The sequence below is a fragment of the Gobius niger genome, assembly GCF_951799975.1.
Source record: "Gobius niger genome assembly, chromosome: 8".
In the NCBI taxonomy this organism is placed as follows: domain Eukaryota; kingdom Metazoa; phylum Chordata; class Actinopteri; order Gobiiformes; family Gobiidae; genus Gobius; species Gobius niger.
In genome coordinates this window covers 24437836-24450951 of record NC_136859.1, presented here as the reverse complement: position 1 = coordinate 24450951, position 13116 = coordinate 24437836, and the positions used below count along the sequence as shown (strand labels likewise).

General features: G+C 39.8%; 1 protein-coding gene across 1 annotated transcript in view; it reads left to right on the top strand.

The window, feature by feature from the left end:
* The first annotated feature begins 522 nt into the window (after positions 1 to 522).
* Positions 523 to 13116, top strand: part of LOC306966612 (melanocortin receptor 5-like) — a 38168-nt gene continuing 25574 nt past the window's right edge. Inside the window, exon 1 of the mRNA XM_079561414.1 lies at positions 523 to 644. The gene's annotated coding sequence lies outside the window, so the exon portion shown is untranslated. The remainder of the gene's footprint in view (positions 645 to 13116) is intronic.

The window sequence follows — 13116 nt, the reverse complement described above, 5'->3', positions numbered from 1 at the left end:
CTTCTCTCTCCCTCTCTTTTCTCTCTCCTTTTCTCTCTGTGTCTTCTCTCTCCCTCCTCCCCCTTTCTCTTCTCTCTCCTCCCCCTCTCTCCTCTTTCTGTCTCTTCTCTCTCTCCTCTCCTTCTCCCTCTCTCTTGTCTCGCTCTTCCTCTCTTGTTCCCTCTCTCCCTCTCTTCTCTCCATGTCTCTATCTCTCTTCTCTCTCTCCCTCTCTCTCTTCTTTCCCTCTTTCTCTCTCCCTCTCTGTCTCTTCTCTTTCTCTCTCTCTCTCCCTCTCTGTCTCTTCTCTCTCCCTCTCTCTCTTCTCTCTCCCTCTCTCTCTCTTCTCTCTCGCTCTCCCTCTCTCTCTTTCCCTCGTTCTCTCTCCCTCTCTGTCTCTTCTCTCTCCCTCTCTCTCTCTTCTCTCTCTCGCTCTCGCTCTCTCTCTTTCCCTCTTTCTCTCTCCCTCTCTGTCTCTTCTCTCTCTCTCTCTCTCTCTCTCTCTCTCTCTCTCTCTCTCTCTCTCTCTCTCTCTCTGGGTCTTGGCTCGAAGCAGCAGCAGTCATTGCCACACTGGTGCGATGCTTGTGCACACTGCTCCTCTGACAGCCTCAGTTGGTTATTGGTCTTTCATAGGGAAACATCACTCAAAGCTCCGGCTGGAGGTGAGTCATTCGTGCATCTTTTTAGCTGCTCCTCACATGTGTGCCCAGGATGCCACCGGCACAAATTTAAAGAGTAACTGTAACTAAATACCATGCATATGCACAATTGAGAATGTGCATATGAAAACTACACAGCTAGTAGACGCAATAAATTGTTCTTTTTGTTTAGGGCATTGCTTGGTGACTTTTTAGGTTTGAATCAAACTTATAGCTTTCCTTTGACTGACTTGCAGATTTAATGTTTTCCATATCAAAAGTGATACATACGTTTATACTCAAAATGTCATTTTTTTTTTCTCCCCATAGTCTAGCAGTGCAATGCATATATTTAACAGATTTCCAAAACATAAAAGATCAGATGAATGCGGTATAGTAGAATGGTCAGTGCCCCCATAGACACCTGTGGCAAACACTGAGTAATGTGTGGCTTTTCCTTGCTGTGTTTCAGTGATGACAAAGTTATATAAGATATAAGAAAAATTGTTAAAAACCTCTCTAATACTGATAACCTTGTAAAGAATGGCGGTAGGGTTGTCAATGGCGTTTTTCTCTGTGCTCACCGTTCAATCTCTACACAATCCAGCCTCAGCTCACCTGCAGTGTGCAAACGAGTGTCAGAAATTGATTCGGGGTGGTGAATGTAACAACAATCTTCTGAAGTCACACAAGAACGATTGTATTATTATGTATGAGCATTTTCCAATAGACGTGTGTCTGAACTGGTGGTTTGGAATTTGTGACATTGGCTGTTTTGTCCAGAAACAAAACAATTGACTATATTTGAATTTAGTTGGCTCTTGATTCATTTCTTGGTTCATAGTGATCCTTTTGCTACTCTGTGTTACTTTGTGGTATATAAAAGACACACATTACATGGATTACATTGTGTGTCTGCTGACGTACATGTGCATCATGTGCAAATCACTGTGTCACATACACATTTCACAAGCCATTCTTTGTACCTTTATTGGTTGTGCATCATAGTTTCAATGCAATCTTCTTTATGCATGCACTTATAGTCTTATAGTTTTAAGTTTTTTATCTAAGTTATATGTTGTTTTATGTTTCATGTTGCACAGTTGAACCGAAAAGAAAATCCTAGTTGTGAACCTTAATACCATACAATAACACTTTTATAACCCTAAAACATCAGCTTTATCTGGACATCGGACTGAGACGGATGCTCTGTGTTTGCAGGCTTGTGATGAATGGGGTAAAATGAAGACCATTCATAAGCTTACTCTTTTGTGTGAAAACAGCATGTCCTTGTTCCTTTTTGCTTGTGGATTGTGCCTCTGAAAACGGTTTGATGGTTTTCATCTATTGGTTTATGTCTGAAAAAAGAGTCAGAAATTGAACAAATTGTGTGTGTTTTATGTAAGAATTAGAAATATTAGAAGACAGCAGTATTTTGTTAATTATAATTCTAGTCATTCTGTACTATTGCTAGATTATGTGTCCTAATATAGACTTGTGACAATGTTTTATTTTCTCCAATTTTGTTACTGACGTGAAATAGTTATTTCAGCCAGAAGGTGCCGGTAAAAGAGCACATTTCTCGTGCATAATATCCACTGTGTGAAAGGATAGAGCAGACACTTTATGAAACATGTCGGATGCCTCCCTCTGTGTGAGTGTGTTCCTGCTCTGGCTTTCTGCACTTCCTCGCTTCAGAAACACAAACAGGAGTCCAGCCGCTGTAAGGGGCCATGGAACGCAGCCAGACTACCGTGTTTCATCACTAACTCTCACACACAACAATACATCATCTGTCACATATAGTATGTCAGAAACCACTCCACCACATTGCAGATTACCCTCAGGTACTGAGTGAATCCTCGCCAGTAAATGCATTTGATTGAGACGTAATATATGTCATGTTACCGTCAAATCAACCTTTGACAAAACATCGTGTAAGTCACATGACAAAGCTGTGCTCGAAAACTGCAAAAACGAATAGTTGCAGCTATACAAACGTCCTTGAATTGAAGATATCTATGAAGGTACAAGATAGATGTCTTGTCGCTGTTTATTTGAAAAAGTGTAGGTCTTGATTAAACTGTATATTGGCCATTGTCAGATTTGTATTTTATATTCATTCAATATTAAAGCAGTACTAAGTAACATGTTTACCATAATAAATCCTTTTCGTAGTCCCTCTGGGATGACTGGGGGTCTTTCATCTCCCCCTGGTGTCTCTGGCCAGAAAACCACAATAGCAACTTTCCTGCCACTGGGTCAGAGCCACCAATACACACTAATGGAATCACAAAGAAGAAGCTAACAGGCTAACGGGCAAAGCTAACTGCGGGCTAGCGCCACTTAAACAGTCTTTATAGCCAAGTTTGAGGGGAAAAAATATCTCCATTGTGTAATTGGATGTACAATACCCCTCTCTCCCTTTGTCTTTTCTGTCAGCGTAGTATTTACTCTCACAGACAATTAATGAGTAACAAAACGCAACATGCTACGACACCTGCAGTGGCGCTTATGGCCTCTAGGGGCATGAGTTACTTAGTAATGCTTTGAGCTTAAGATGTACTTGTGTCCCATTGGGAGATAATAATAATGCATTGGTTTTATATAGCGCTTTTCCGGACACTCAGACGCTTTACATTGCACTATTCGTTCACTCCATACTCGGTGGTGGCAAGCTACTATTGTAGCCACAGCTGCCCTGGGGTAGACTGACGGTCTGACCAGTCTGCGCCATCGATCATGATCATGTTTCCGGTCTTAACAAGCTATACAACAGTTTCCATCACAGAAAACATAGTTATCTGTGCTTAAATAATTTGTTTTTGAGCTGAGAATAAATGCTAGATTTTAGCTGCTGATGACTTTGCCTCTCACTGCTCTGACAGAGAGAGGCAAAGTGGCAGATGAGTGATTGAAAATCTTCTTTGATAGATGATGGATTGAAGACATTTTAATGTGATGATCGGATGACACCATCTTTTTTTTATTTCCATTAGAGTGTGATTCATTTATACTTCAAAAAACATTAGTCGCCCACACTGCACCACTCACTGACCCAGCTGTGGTAATGAATAATCCCCGCTGTTATTTTGACCCTTCAAATACACTATGTATAAACAATTACCCACCATTAGATAGCTAAGTCCTTGTTTGTGTTGTGGTCAATAGGGAACATTATGAAATGGGGTGTTTATTTTTGTTTTCTGTTTTTTTTTTTTACTATTTTTTTCCCACCTCCACATGGTCAGCCTTTGCAAACCTAATAAAATATAAAATGAATAACATCATTGCAGCAGCTCATCAGACATATCTCTGCATCCTCTGCATCCATAGGGACCCACCATCCTGCAGCTCAAAATGTATAACTGACAGTAAAATACTGAAGCTAATGACTTGAAAATGCATAAAAGATGCTACTAAAAGTGGTTCTCATTATCAAAACAACATAGCAACAAACTCATGTAGTGTTTTCACTCTTTCAGTAACAATTATTGAAATAAATATTCCTTGTGAAAACTTTGCGACTCAAAGAAAGTGGTTCCATGGCCCACTGTTGGGAACAAAGGGAACCTCTGCGCCTCCAGCTCTGCATCTTCTCTTTGTTCTCACTACTGACTCTGTTAGGTCTAAAATATTCAAAATCCCACCTTATTAATCAATATTAATACTGAGAGGGAAGAGAGTGCACACAATAAGTGGCATGGTGGCTGGGAGCACCATGCCACTTATTGGCACTTGCGCACCAAGAAGGTCTTGGGTTCAATTCCCTGAGTGTGTGGAGTGTACATGTTCTCCTCATGTTTGGGCGGGTTTCTTCAAGGCACTCTGGTTTCCCCCATCAACCCCAAACAGCCTCCAGCTCATCCTAAAGATACATGTAGAACTGGAGAGGGGTTCCAGGGGCCTGCCATTGTTCCAGCCCTGGATGCAAGTGCAAAACATCTTAAGTGACGGGGGATGAAGTTGAGAAATTACTTTTAATGAGTTGCACTGTGTTATAAGCCGTTGATGGCCTCCTTACTCGCTCACTCACATTGCTTAATTAACATAGCATATTCAAACTGCCCTTGTGTGCAGATTTTCTGAACACTGCTGCTCTGCCAATGGAGGAAAAATTAAGAGATGAGAAGCACTTAGAAACGGGTAATTTATGAGTGGAAGACTTAATGCGTGCCATCTCTGCAGAAATTGTGTCAGCACTTCAGTGTCACCGGCAAAGCAAAAATCTTAACCAAAGTAGCCGTTACTTTTTTGTAATAGCATGTTTTCCCACTGCTATGAAATAAAAAGGTCAAAGGATTGCCAATATTTGCAGGTTTTTCAAACATTTTATCTGGTTTGGCTTTGGTGCTTTGATTGGTTTCAAGTATATAAACAATGACTAGGATGAATCATTCACTCCCATGCGTTTGAAACAATGCATGGGAAATGCTTTAAACAGCCCCATGCAGTTCCTTTGAGCCAATGTTGTATTCTGATATCAAAACCAGCATGTTTTTGTTTTTTTGTCCTGGATGTTCTTGCGGTTAGATTGTGGAGTGCATCACATGTTGCTGGTTAGTCCTTCCTCGTAATTTTTGGCTCTATAGACAAACTAAGCCCAACAAGAGCTGTAGTTTTGGAGAAACTCTGACCCAGATGGGAACCTTTTTTCCACCTGACTTTTAAGGTTTAGGTGATTATGGTGTATTTTATTTTCTCTGTAGGGAAATTTGTCCTCTGCATTTGACCCATCCTTCGATGGCCCTGGCCGACCGCAGTGCAGCGCCTGGGGATTCATCTCCAGATGTTGAGCCAGGCTGGTGGTCAGAATCACCTGAGAGTTGTCATATTGCAAAGACTGAATGATCTAATTTGCATAAACCACACAACTGTCCCTCTAAAACGCCCCTCACCAGTGACACAGTTACATACAGATGTGCAACAGCTGCGCACAGGCAAGATGACCGTCTCGTTTGGAGCAACGCTATCCCTGTGCCAGACAGAAGTTCTGGCCCAATGTCTTTGCCTTGTAGTTATGTTCCTAATGGTTGGTTAGCCATGACAGCAGTAAAGATATTACTAGTCAAATATTACTTAAAGTTTGACCTAAGATTAAGTACTGTAAGTATTTTTAAATACATTTGCGGTTTCAAAAACATGGAGATTGCGCCCAACTTCACCAACAATCCAGAAACACGTCAGGGACAAACCTCCTTCCCTGTGGTGAGTCAGTGACATAGTAGACAGTAAATGTGTTCTGGAGTGTCCATAGTAAGGCTTTCAAATGGGCCAAAATCGTCTATTTATACTTTTTGCTTTTGAGCCTTTTCAAAAATGTATTGGAGTATAAAGTACTTGTATTTCTAGTGATGTGTCACTACAGTTCTTGGTGTCTGTGCTCCAAGTTGTTTGTTCAACTGCAGAGTCAATTATGTATAAAATTGTTACAGTTCCTTGCAAATCCACAGCATGTGCAGTATAGGAAAATAAGAACAAGGTATTTTTGTAAATCGCCATGGCTGTCTCAGCTGTTGCTTCCGCTCTGCGGTCTGATGTTACCTATAGGGCATTAAAAGCGGTTTAACTCTATTGCCTAAATACCCATGTGGCTCCGGATCACAATCTGGATAATTCACGAAGGAAAGATTCACAGATGTTTCCCCCGTCAATGAATATTAAAACCTATCCTCCACCAAACCCTAGACACTTCACTTGTCACACACCACATCACACATCACTTCTTATAAAATACAGAGAGAACTAGAATTTCCTTCAAATGTCGAAGGCGCAGTTGCAGCCTCCATAAGTGAACCTACAAAACAAGATAAGGTATCCACTTTGTATTGCACTTTTTTCGCATGTCTTGCCACATCCCTAGAGACAGACGCATTAAAAGTAAAAGGCAATATCCAAACATTTAGAGAAAAAGTTAAAAAGAACATTGCACCTGAACATATGGGCAGTGTTGAACATTGGCAAAGCAGTGATCGGTAAATCTGGACTGTGTGTGCGTGTGGTGTTGTTTCCAAAACCGCAGCATTCACTTATCAAAGCTGCTTTGCATCTATTATTGGTTACAGCTTCAGCCTGCAAAACTGGAAGAAAATGTGGTGTTCATAGACAAATGCCTAGAGATCATTTGAATGCTTCTTTGTAAGTTTACTGGTTCCATAAATAAAGTGTCTGCCTGTCTCTCTAATGGCGTGGCTGATTGTGAGCGCTACAACGACTTGTTATTTAGTGAAAAGGCTTAAAGAGGCAACAAAAAATTGTCCTGATCATGACTTGAAAGCAAAACGGGTATTTTGTTATCTTCACGGAATAAAAGAAAGTCATTTGGTAACACTGCGTTAGTGGTTTTTGTCAGGGCGTAGTTTTGACTGCATTACAAAGAGCAGTCCGCGGTCCGTGACATCGAGATTGGAGCCAGTTGCATCATGGGATAGATGACATCTGAGATATGTTGCTGCTAAAACCATTTTTCCTTGAATAAGAGCTCTGGTTCTCGCTCTGTGGTACATTTAATTTGTCTAGTGGAGGCTTTTTGCAATTCTAGATATACTTTTGTTTGATTTAAAGAGACCAGGCTTTAGTCCTGCCTCTACTTTGTTTATACCTTGTATAGTTGAGACGCAGTCCAGTTGTGGGAACATCTTGATAATGTTGTAGTTAATGCCATTTTCACACGATTTAAATCCCAGTTCAGTCCTGGTGTGGTCACAGGTCAAAACCCTCGCTTTTGTTTTGTTTTTGCATTGGCTCTGCACTCTAAAACTGCAAGATTATGCCAAATACAAGAAATATTATGTCAGCAGAAATTGTAGATGTTTGCAAATCTCTACGACAGACGAAATGCAGTTCATTCTTTCAGCGGTGAATGGCATCCATGCAGATTATGAGGAAGAGGGGGATCCTCTCACATCATCAGTGCCTGAGAGAGGAAGCACATGGTGAATTCAACATCACAGTCACCCCATGTATGCAGCTGAATGCAGTGACTGACAGGAGGGCCTCTGATGATGATGCAGATCTTTGAAGTAATGAAGCTGCTCTGATCACACTCTGATTAACGCATGGAGACAGTTATATGAGCCCGGCAACATTCACACGATGGGCTCAACTTTGGGCCATGAGCATGTCCATCTCTATCCTTGGCAGATTGAACTCTGTCTCTTTCTATTTAAACAAAAAAGAAGAAGAGTTTGAACTTTCAGATAAAAACTGACAATCGATCTCTTCATGTCCAGATTGGTTCGTGCTCTCTCAGCAATATTACACAAGAGAGAAATTATCTCTGTCCTAGTTCAAAGTGACTGATTTAATGCATGGAGATGTAATGCTCTCTGGGGAGATTATTATGACACATGCATACTGTAAGTCAGTTGTGGCCAAATTATTGATGACGACATAGTTTTTTTTATGCATTACAGCTTTTCTAAAATAAACTGGGAAGAATATATAATGTAGATGTGCAGTATCTTTTTTCACAGAATAATACTGTTATCCCTTTCTGCATCAAAGCCATCTTTCCGCCTTTATCTTTATTATGAATTCATCACATTCATTTGCCCTGTGAATCTGTTATGGCCTAGGGTTTTGCATGGTTGATTATTTTGCATGCACGCTTTATGTAATCTCTTTTTAACCAGCAAAGCTCCATTGAGTGTTGCGATATATAGCCTGATATACAGTCAGGTCCATTAATATAATAGAAAAAACAACAAATATGTAGTTAAACTGCAGACTTTCAGCTTTACTTTGAGGCTATTTACATCCAAATTGGATGAACGGTACAGGAATTACAAGCGTTATTATGTTAGCCTCCTACTTTCCAAGGGACCGAAAGTAATGGACAGAGCAACGATTATGCATCAAACTTTTATATTTTTTTATATTTGGTGGCAAATCCTTTGCAGTCAATTACACCTTGAAGTCTAGAAGGCATTTATGTCACGAGACACTGGGCTTCATCCCTGGTGATGCACTGCCAGGCCTCTACAGTAAATGTCTTCAGTTCCTGCTTGTTCTTGGGACATTTTTCCTTCTGTTTGGTCTTCAGCAAGTGAAATGCTGCTCAGTTGGATTCATGTCAGGTGACTGATTTGGCCACTGAATAACATTCCACTTCATTGCCTTAAAAATCTCTTTGGTGGCTTTGGCAGTAGCTTTGGGTCATTGTCCATCTGCTCTGGGAAGTGGCGTCCAAGCATTTGGCTGAAGATGAGCTCATAATATTGCCCGAAACACTCATCCTGCTGCTTTTGTCAACAGTCACATCATCAATAAATACAAGGGAACCAGTTCCATTGGTCCAGGCCATGATGCTGCACCACCATGCTTCACTGATGAGGTGGGATGTTTTGAATCATGAGCAGGTCCTTTCTTTCTCCATGTTTTTCCCTTCATATCACTCTGGTACAAGTTGATCTTTTTCTCGTCTGTCCTAGGATGTTGTTTCAGAACTGTAAAGGATTTTTAAAGATGTTTTTGGCAAACTTTAATCAATCAGCCTCCTGTTTTGAGGCTCACGAGTGGTTTAGGCGCCTTGCCGTTTATACCTTGTGGCAATCCTCGGAGTGTTTTTGAGTTCTTCGGTCATCCACCACATTTGTCATCCGTGGTCTTCCAGGTCTTTTGGTGTTTTTCAGCTCACCGGTGTATTCTTTCTTTTGAATAATGTTCCAAACTGTTGATTTAGCCACGCCTAATATGTTTGCTATCTCTCATACTGAAAATAATAGCAATAATATCCAAAATGCAAATATCACACTTGAAATGAACTCTGGACCTCTCATCTGTTCCTTATGAATGGGATAATGAGGGAAAAGCAAACACCAGGCCATTGAACAGCTGAGCAGCCACTTGTCCCAGATGGTCCCTTGAGAAGGGTGTGCCTCAAGGGTCTCAAGGGTCAGTTTTAGGACCACTTTTATTTACAATGTATATTAATTCTATTGGTGATAACCTAAAACAAAGCTCCATTCATTTATATGCAGATGACGCAATTCTGTACTCTATGTCGCCCTCTGCTGCACAAGCAATTCAAAATATACAACATGACTTCAATTTGGTTCAATAAAATTTTACTGACTTGAAAATGTTGATGAATTCCTCGAAAACTAAATGTATGTTGTTCTCTAGAAAACATTTGGTTCTGTCACAGAACGTGTCAGTCTCTGCTTTAGACGGTTCCATTATTGAGAAAGTGCCATATTATAAATATCTTGGCATCTGGATCGATGAGAGGCTCTCATTTAGTAAACATGTCCAGGAGCTAACGAACAAACTTAAAGCAAAGCTGTCTTTTTTCTATAGAAACAAAAACTGTATCCCTCCTAATAAGAGACAACTGTTAATCCAGGCTACGTTACTTTCAATTTTAGATTACGGTGATGTCATATATATGCATTCCACTGCATCTGTGTTGAAGCCTCTGAATGCAGTTTTCCACTCAGCCATTAGATTCATCACTGGAGATGGTTACAGGACTCACCACTGTGATCTTTATGCTAAAGTGGGTTGGCAATCTCTAGAAGCAAGGAGGGAGCAGCACTGTCTGCTGTTTATTTATAAAGCTCTTCTTGGTGTCCTTCCTGATTATTTGTTTAGTCTTATAAATGTCAGGTCAAATGCTGACCAGCTGAGGTCTCAGGACATTTTGACTCTCGAGTCTCACCGTGTAAAGACAAAATGGGGAAAGAAGGCCTTTTGCTACTTCGCACCTAATGTCTGGAATGAGGCGCAGAAAGCCTTTTATGTGGATAATCTCATGACCTTCCATCAGTTTAAATCCCTTGTAAAGGAGTATCCTCCATGTGTCTGCTCTTGTTTTTAAGTTTTACACATTTTCTTAGTATTGTGTTATAGTCTAATCGTTCCACTGTTGTCTTATTATTAACTGTTATTTACCTTGTATGTTTTAACAGGTCTCTCTTGCAAATGAGACATTGAGTCTCAAGAGACCACCTGTATAAATAAAGAATAATAATAATAATAATAAAAGTGGGAGGCTCACATAAAACATCTGAGTTGGATGTAAACACTCTGAAATGAAAGCTGAAAGCCTGCAGTTTATGTACAACGTTGGTGTTTCGTTTGAAATATTATTGTGGTGGTTTATAGAGCCAAATTATATTGATTGAGTCGATGTCCTAATATTTATGGACCTGACTGTATGGAAGAGTGTGCATATGGAAATTAAAACATCAGAAACTTTGGAGCCAATATGCTAAACACATACTGCAGTAACTTTTGCCTGTGCTCACTGGCTCTGAGCCAGCACTCTGCATAAGAAAGAGAAGCAACACTCATAGGGCAAGGCTCATTGTGTAACTATAATTTATTTGTATTATTTTTGTCTGCAAGGCTTTCAAAAACTTGGCAAAATTGTTTTTACATCGGTTAGGCCATCTAGTTTGAAGATTTTCTTCAAGAATGGGGTTGGAGTTTATAAGATTTTTTTTTCTTCATCCAACTCCTGTTCTTTTTTTCATGGAATGTATTGTTTGTTTGTTTTTTGTTGGATTGTTGCTTTATTTTAGGTTGCATTGCCTTGAAAAAAGAATAAATAAAATGAAATGAAAAAAATGGCAATAATGAGAAACTGCATAAGACGGCAACACTAAAGTCCTATAGTGTCGTGTGATCAATGTGTGTTCTCCATTGTTCATTGTTTTACATTCAATTTTTTATTTACATGATTTCAAAAAATGTGCTTTGTTTCCAAAAGCAAAGTACTGGTATCTTATCTCTTTTGCAGCCATGGAAACAGAGAGTCGGACAGAGGGACAACATGTGGTTAAACAGGTCATTTGAACAGAACATTGTAGGTTTTAAAAAATAATCATAAAAAGGGAGAAAGCGGAGCAAATTTCTCAAGGACCATTTTTAGATTAGAACAGTTTTGGAACAGTATATGCCCTTTCTTTTCTTTTTTCCCCCCCTCTTTCCTCTTATATAACAGCTCCTATGATATTTTGCCCTTTTTATCTATGTATTTTTCTTTGGATGGAAATATTAGTAGTAAATTGAAAACCAAATTAGATTAGAATTAGAATGTCTTTTTTCTTCTTCTTCTTTTATGTGGGCCATAATGTATCTCCATGTTATTAAAGCAATGACCAGGCTATTTGAAGACCCCTTGATGAGCAGAAGAGTCTTCGAGGTGACAGTGGTAGAGTTTTTCTTATCTCTATAAGCGCCCCTCACATGTCCCCATTCAAATCAATAGCACAGCTGTAATGATCAGGCGCTGTCACAAGATTGTCACAGATGTGTAGCAATTACAGCCCAACCAATTGCTTTTTTTCCACTGAATCGCTCCGTTTACGGATTCACAGATATTGTTGCCTGTTCTTGCCTCCTCATAACCTCCTCATTCTCATCCAAAGAGACCTTTTTTGTCCTCTGGTTTGGCGCTGCCGTTTGTCTCACTTTAATCCCTGGGAGGGTGCACAATTTTTCACCCTCTGAGACACAGCAACCGTAACTAACTGTTCCCATGCCAACGGACGCTAGAGGTCTTGGCTGGATGTACAAAGATGTTTCAATGGGGCTCATCTCTAACATTTTGGTTGTCTAGTTAATGTTATATGTTTTTGGTGAAAGGCAAGCTTCTCATTCACTTAGACCTGTACAGAGGACATCCAGAGCTTTTGAACAATATATAATAAAGTGTTGGGGTGGCTCTAACAGAGCATTTGAGACAAATTTCCAGACTTTTCACCCATCACATTTTATGTACTCAAAATTAAAAGTTTAGTTTAGTTTAGTATGTTTATTTATTTGAAGGACAATGTGCATTAAACATTTTGCAAAACCAGATAAAAAAGAACCACATAAATCATGTTAATTCTTGTATAGGAAGATCTTTTTTTTTTAAACTTTTATAAGAAAATGTTTACCAACATTTTTACATTCAAGCCCTTTTAACAAACATATTCTTTGCATGTCCTGTAACATCCGGAATAAATGTGTCTTCAAGTGAAATAAACCTATGAGAAACTTATGGTTTGGCGAAATGAATATGAGAAGAACTTTGTGTATCAAATAGTGACAGTAGATTCAGCCTTGGAGCTGTGAGAAGAGCTGAAGGCCCAGTGTTAGAACAGAACAGTGGAGCTTCAAAAGAGGAAGCATCAGCTGAGGACACAGCAGGCTGGGTCTGTGCTCGAGCACTGTGTCCAATATGAGGAAAAAACTCAGCGGTTATTAAGAAAAGATGTTGTATGTGAGCACTTTGTGTGGCTCTGTTAAATAAAACAAACTCCATGACTGCTCTGTAATACAGGGTCAGTGTGAATTTACATTCATTTACAGATATGGAGGGAGCTGCGCAGGATGAAGAGGAAGGAGGAGGTGGAGCTGACTAGTGCAGGACTAGTGCATATGTGAACAGTTCAAACAGTGGTTGTGAGTTTGGTTTGCGTCAAAAAGCTGTTCTGAAAGGTAACGAGTTCTTCATCTTTTTGCTATTGTTCCTTGTTGTTGTTTTGTTTACATTGATTGTACT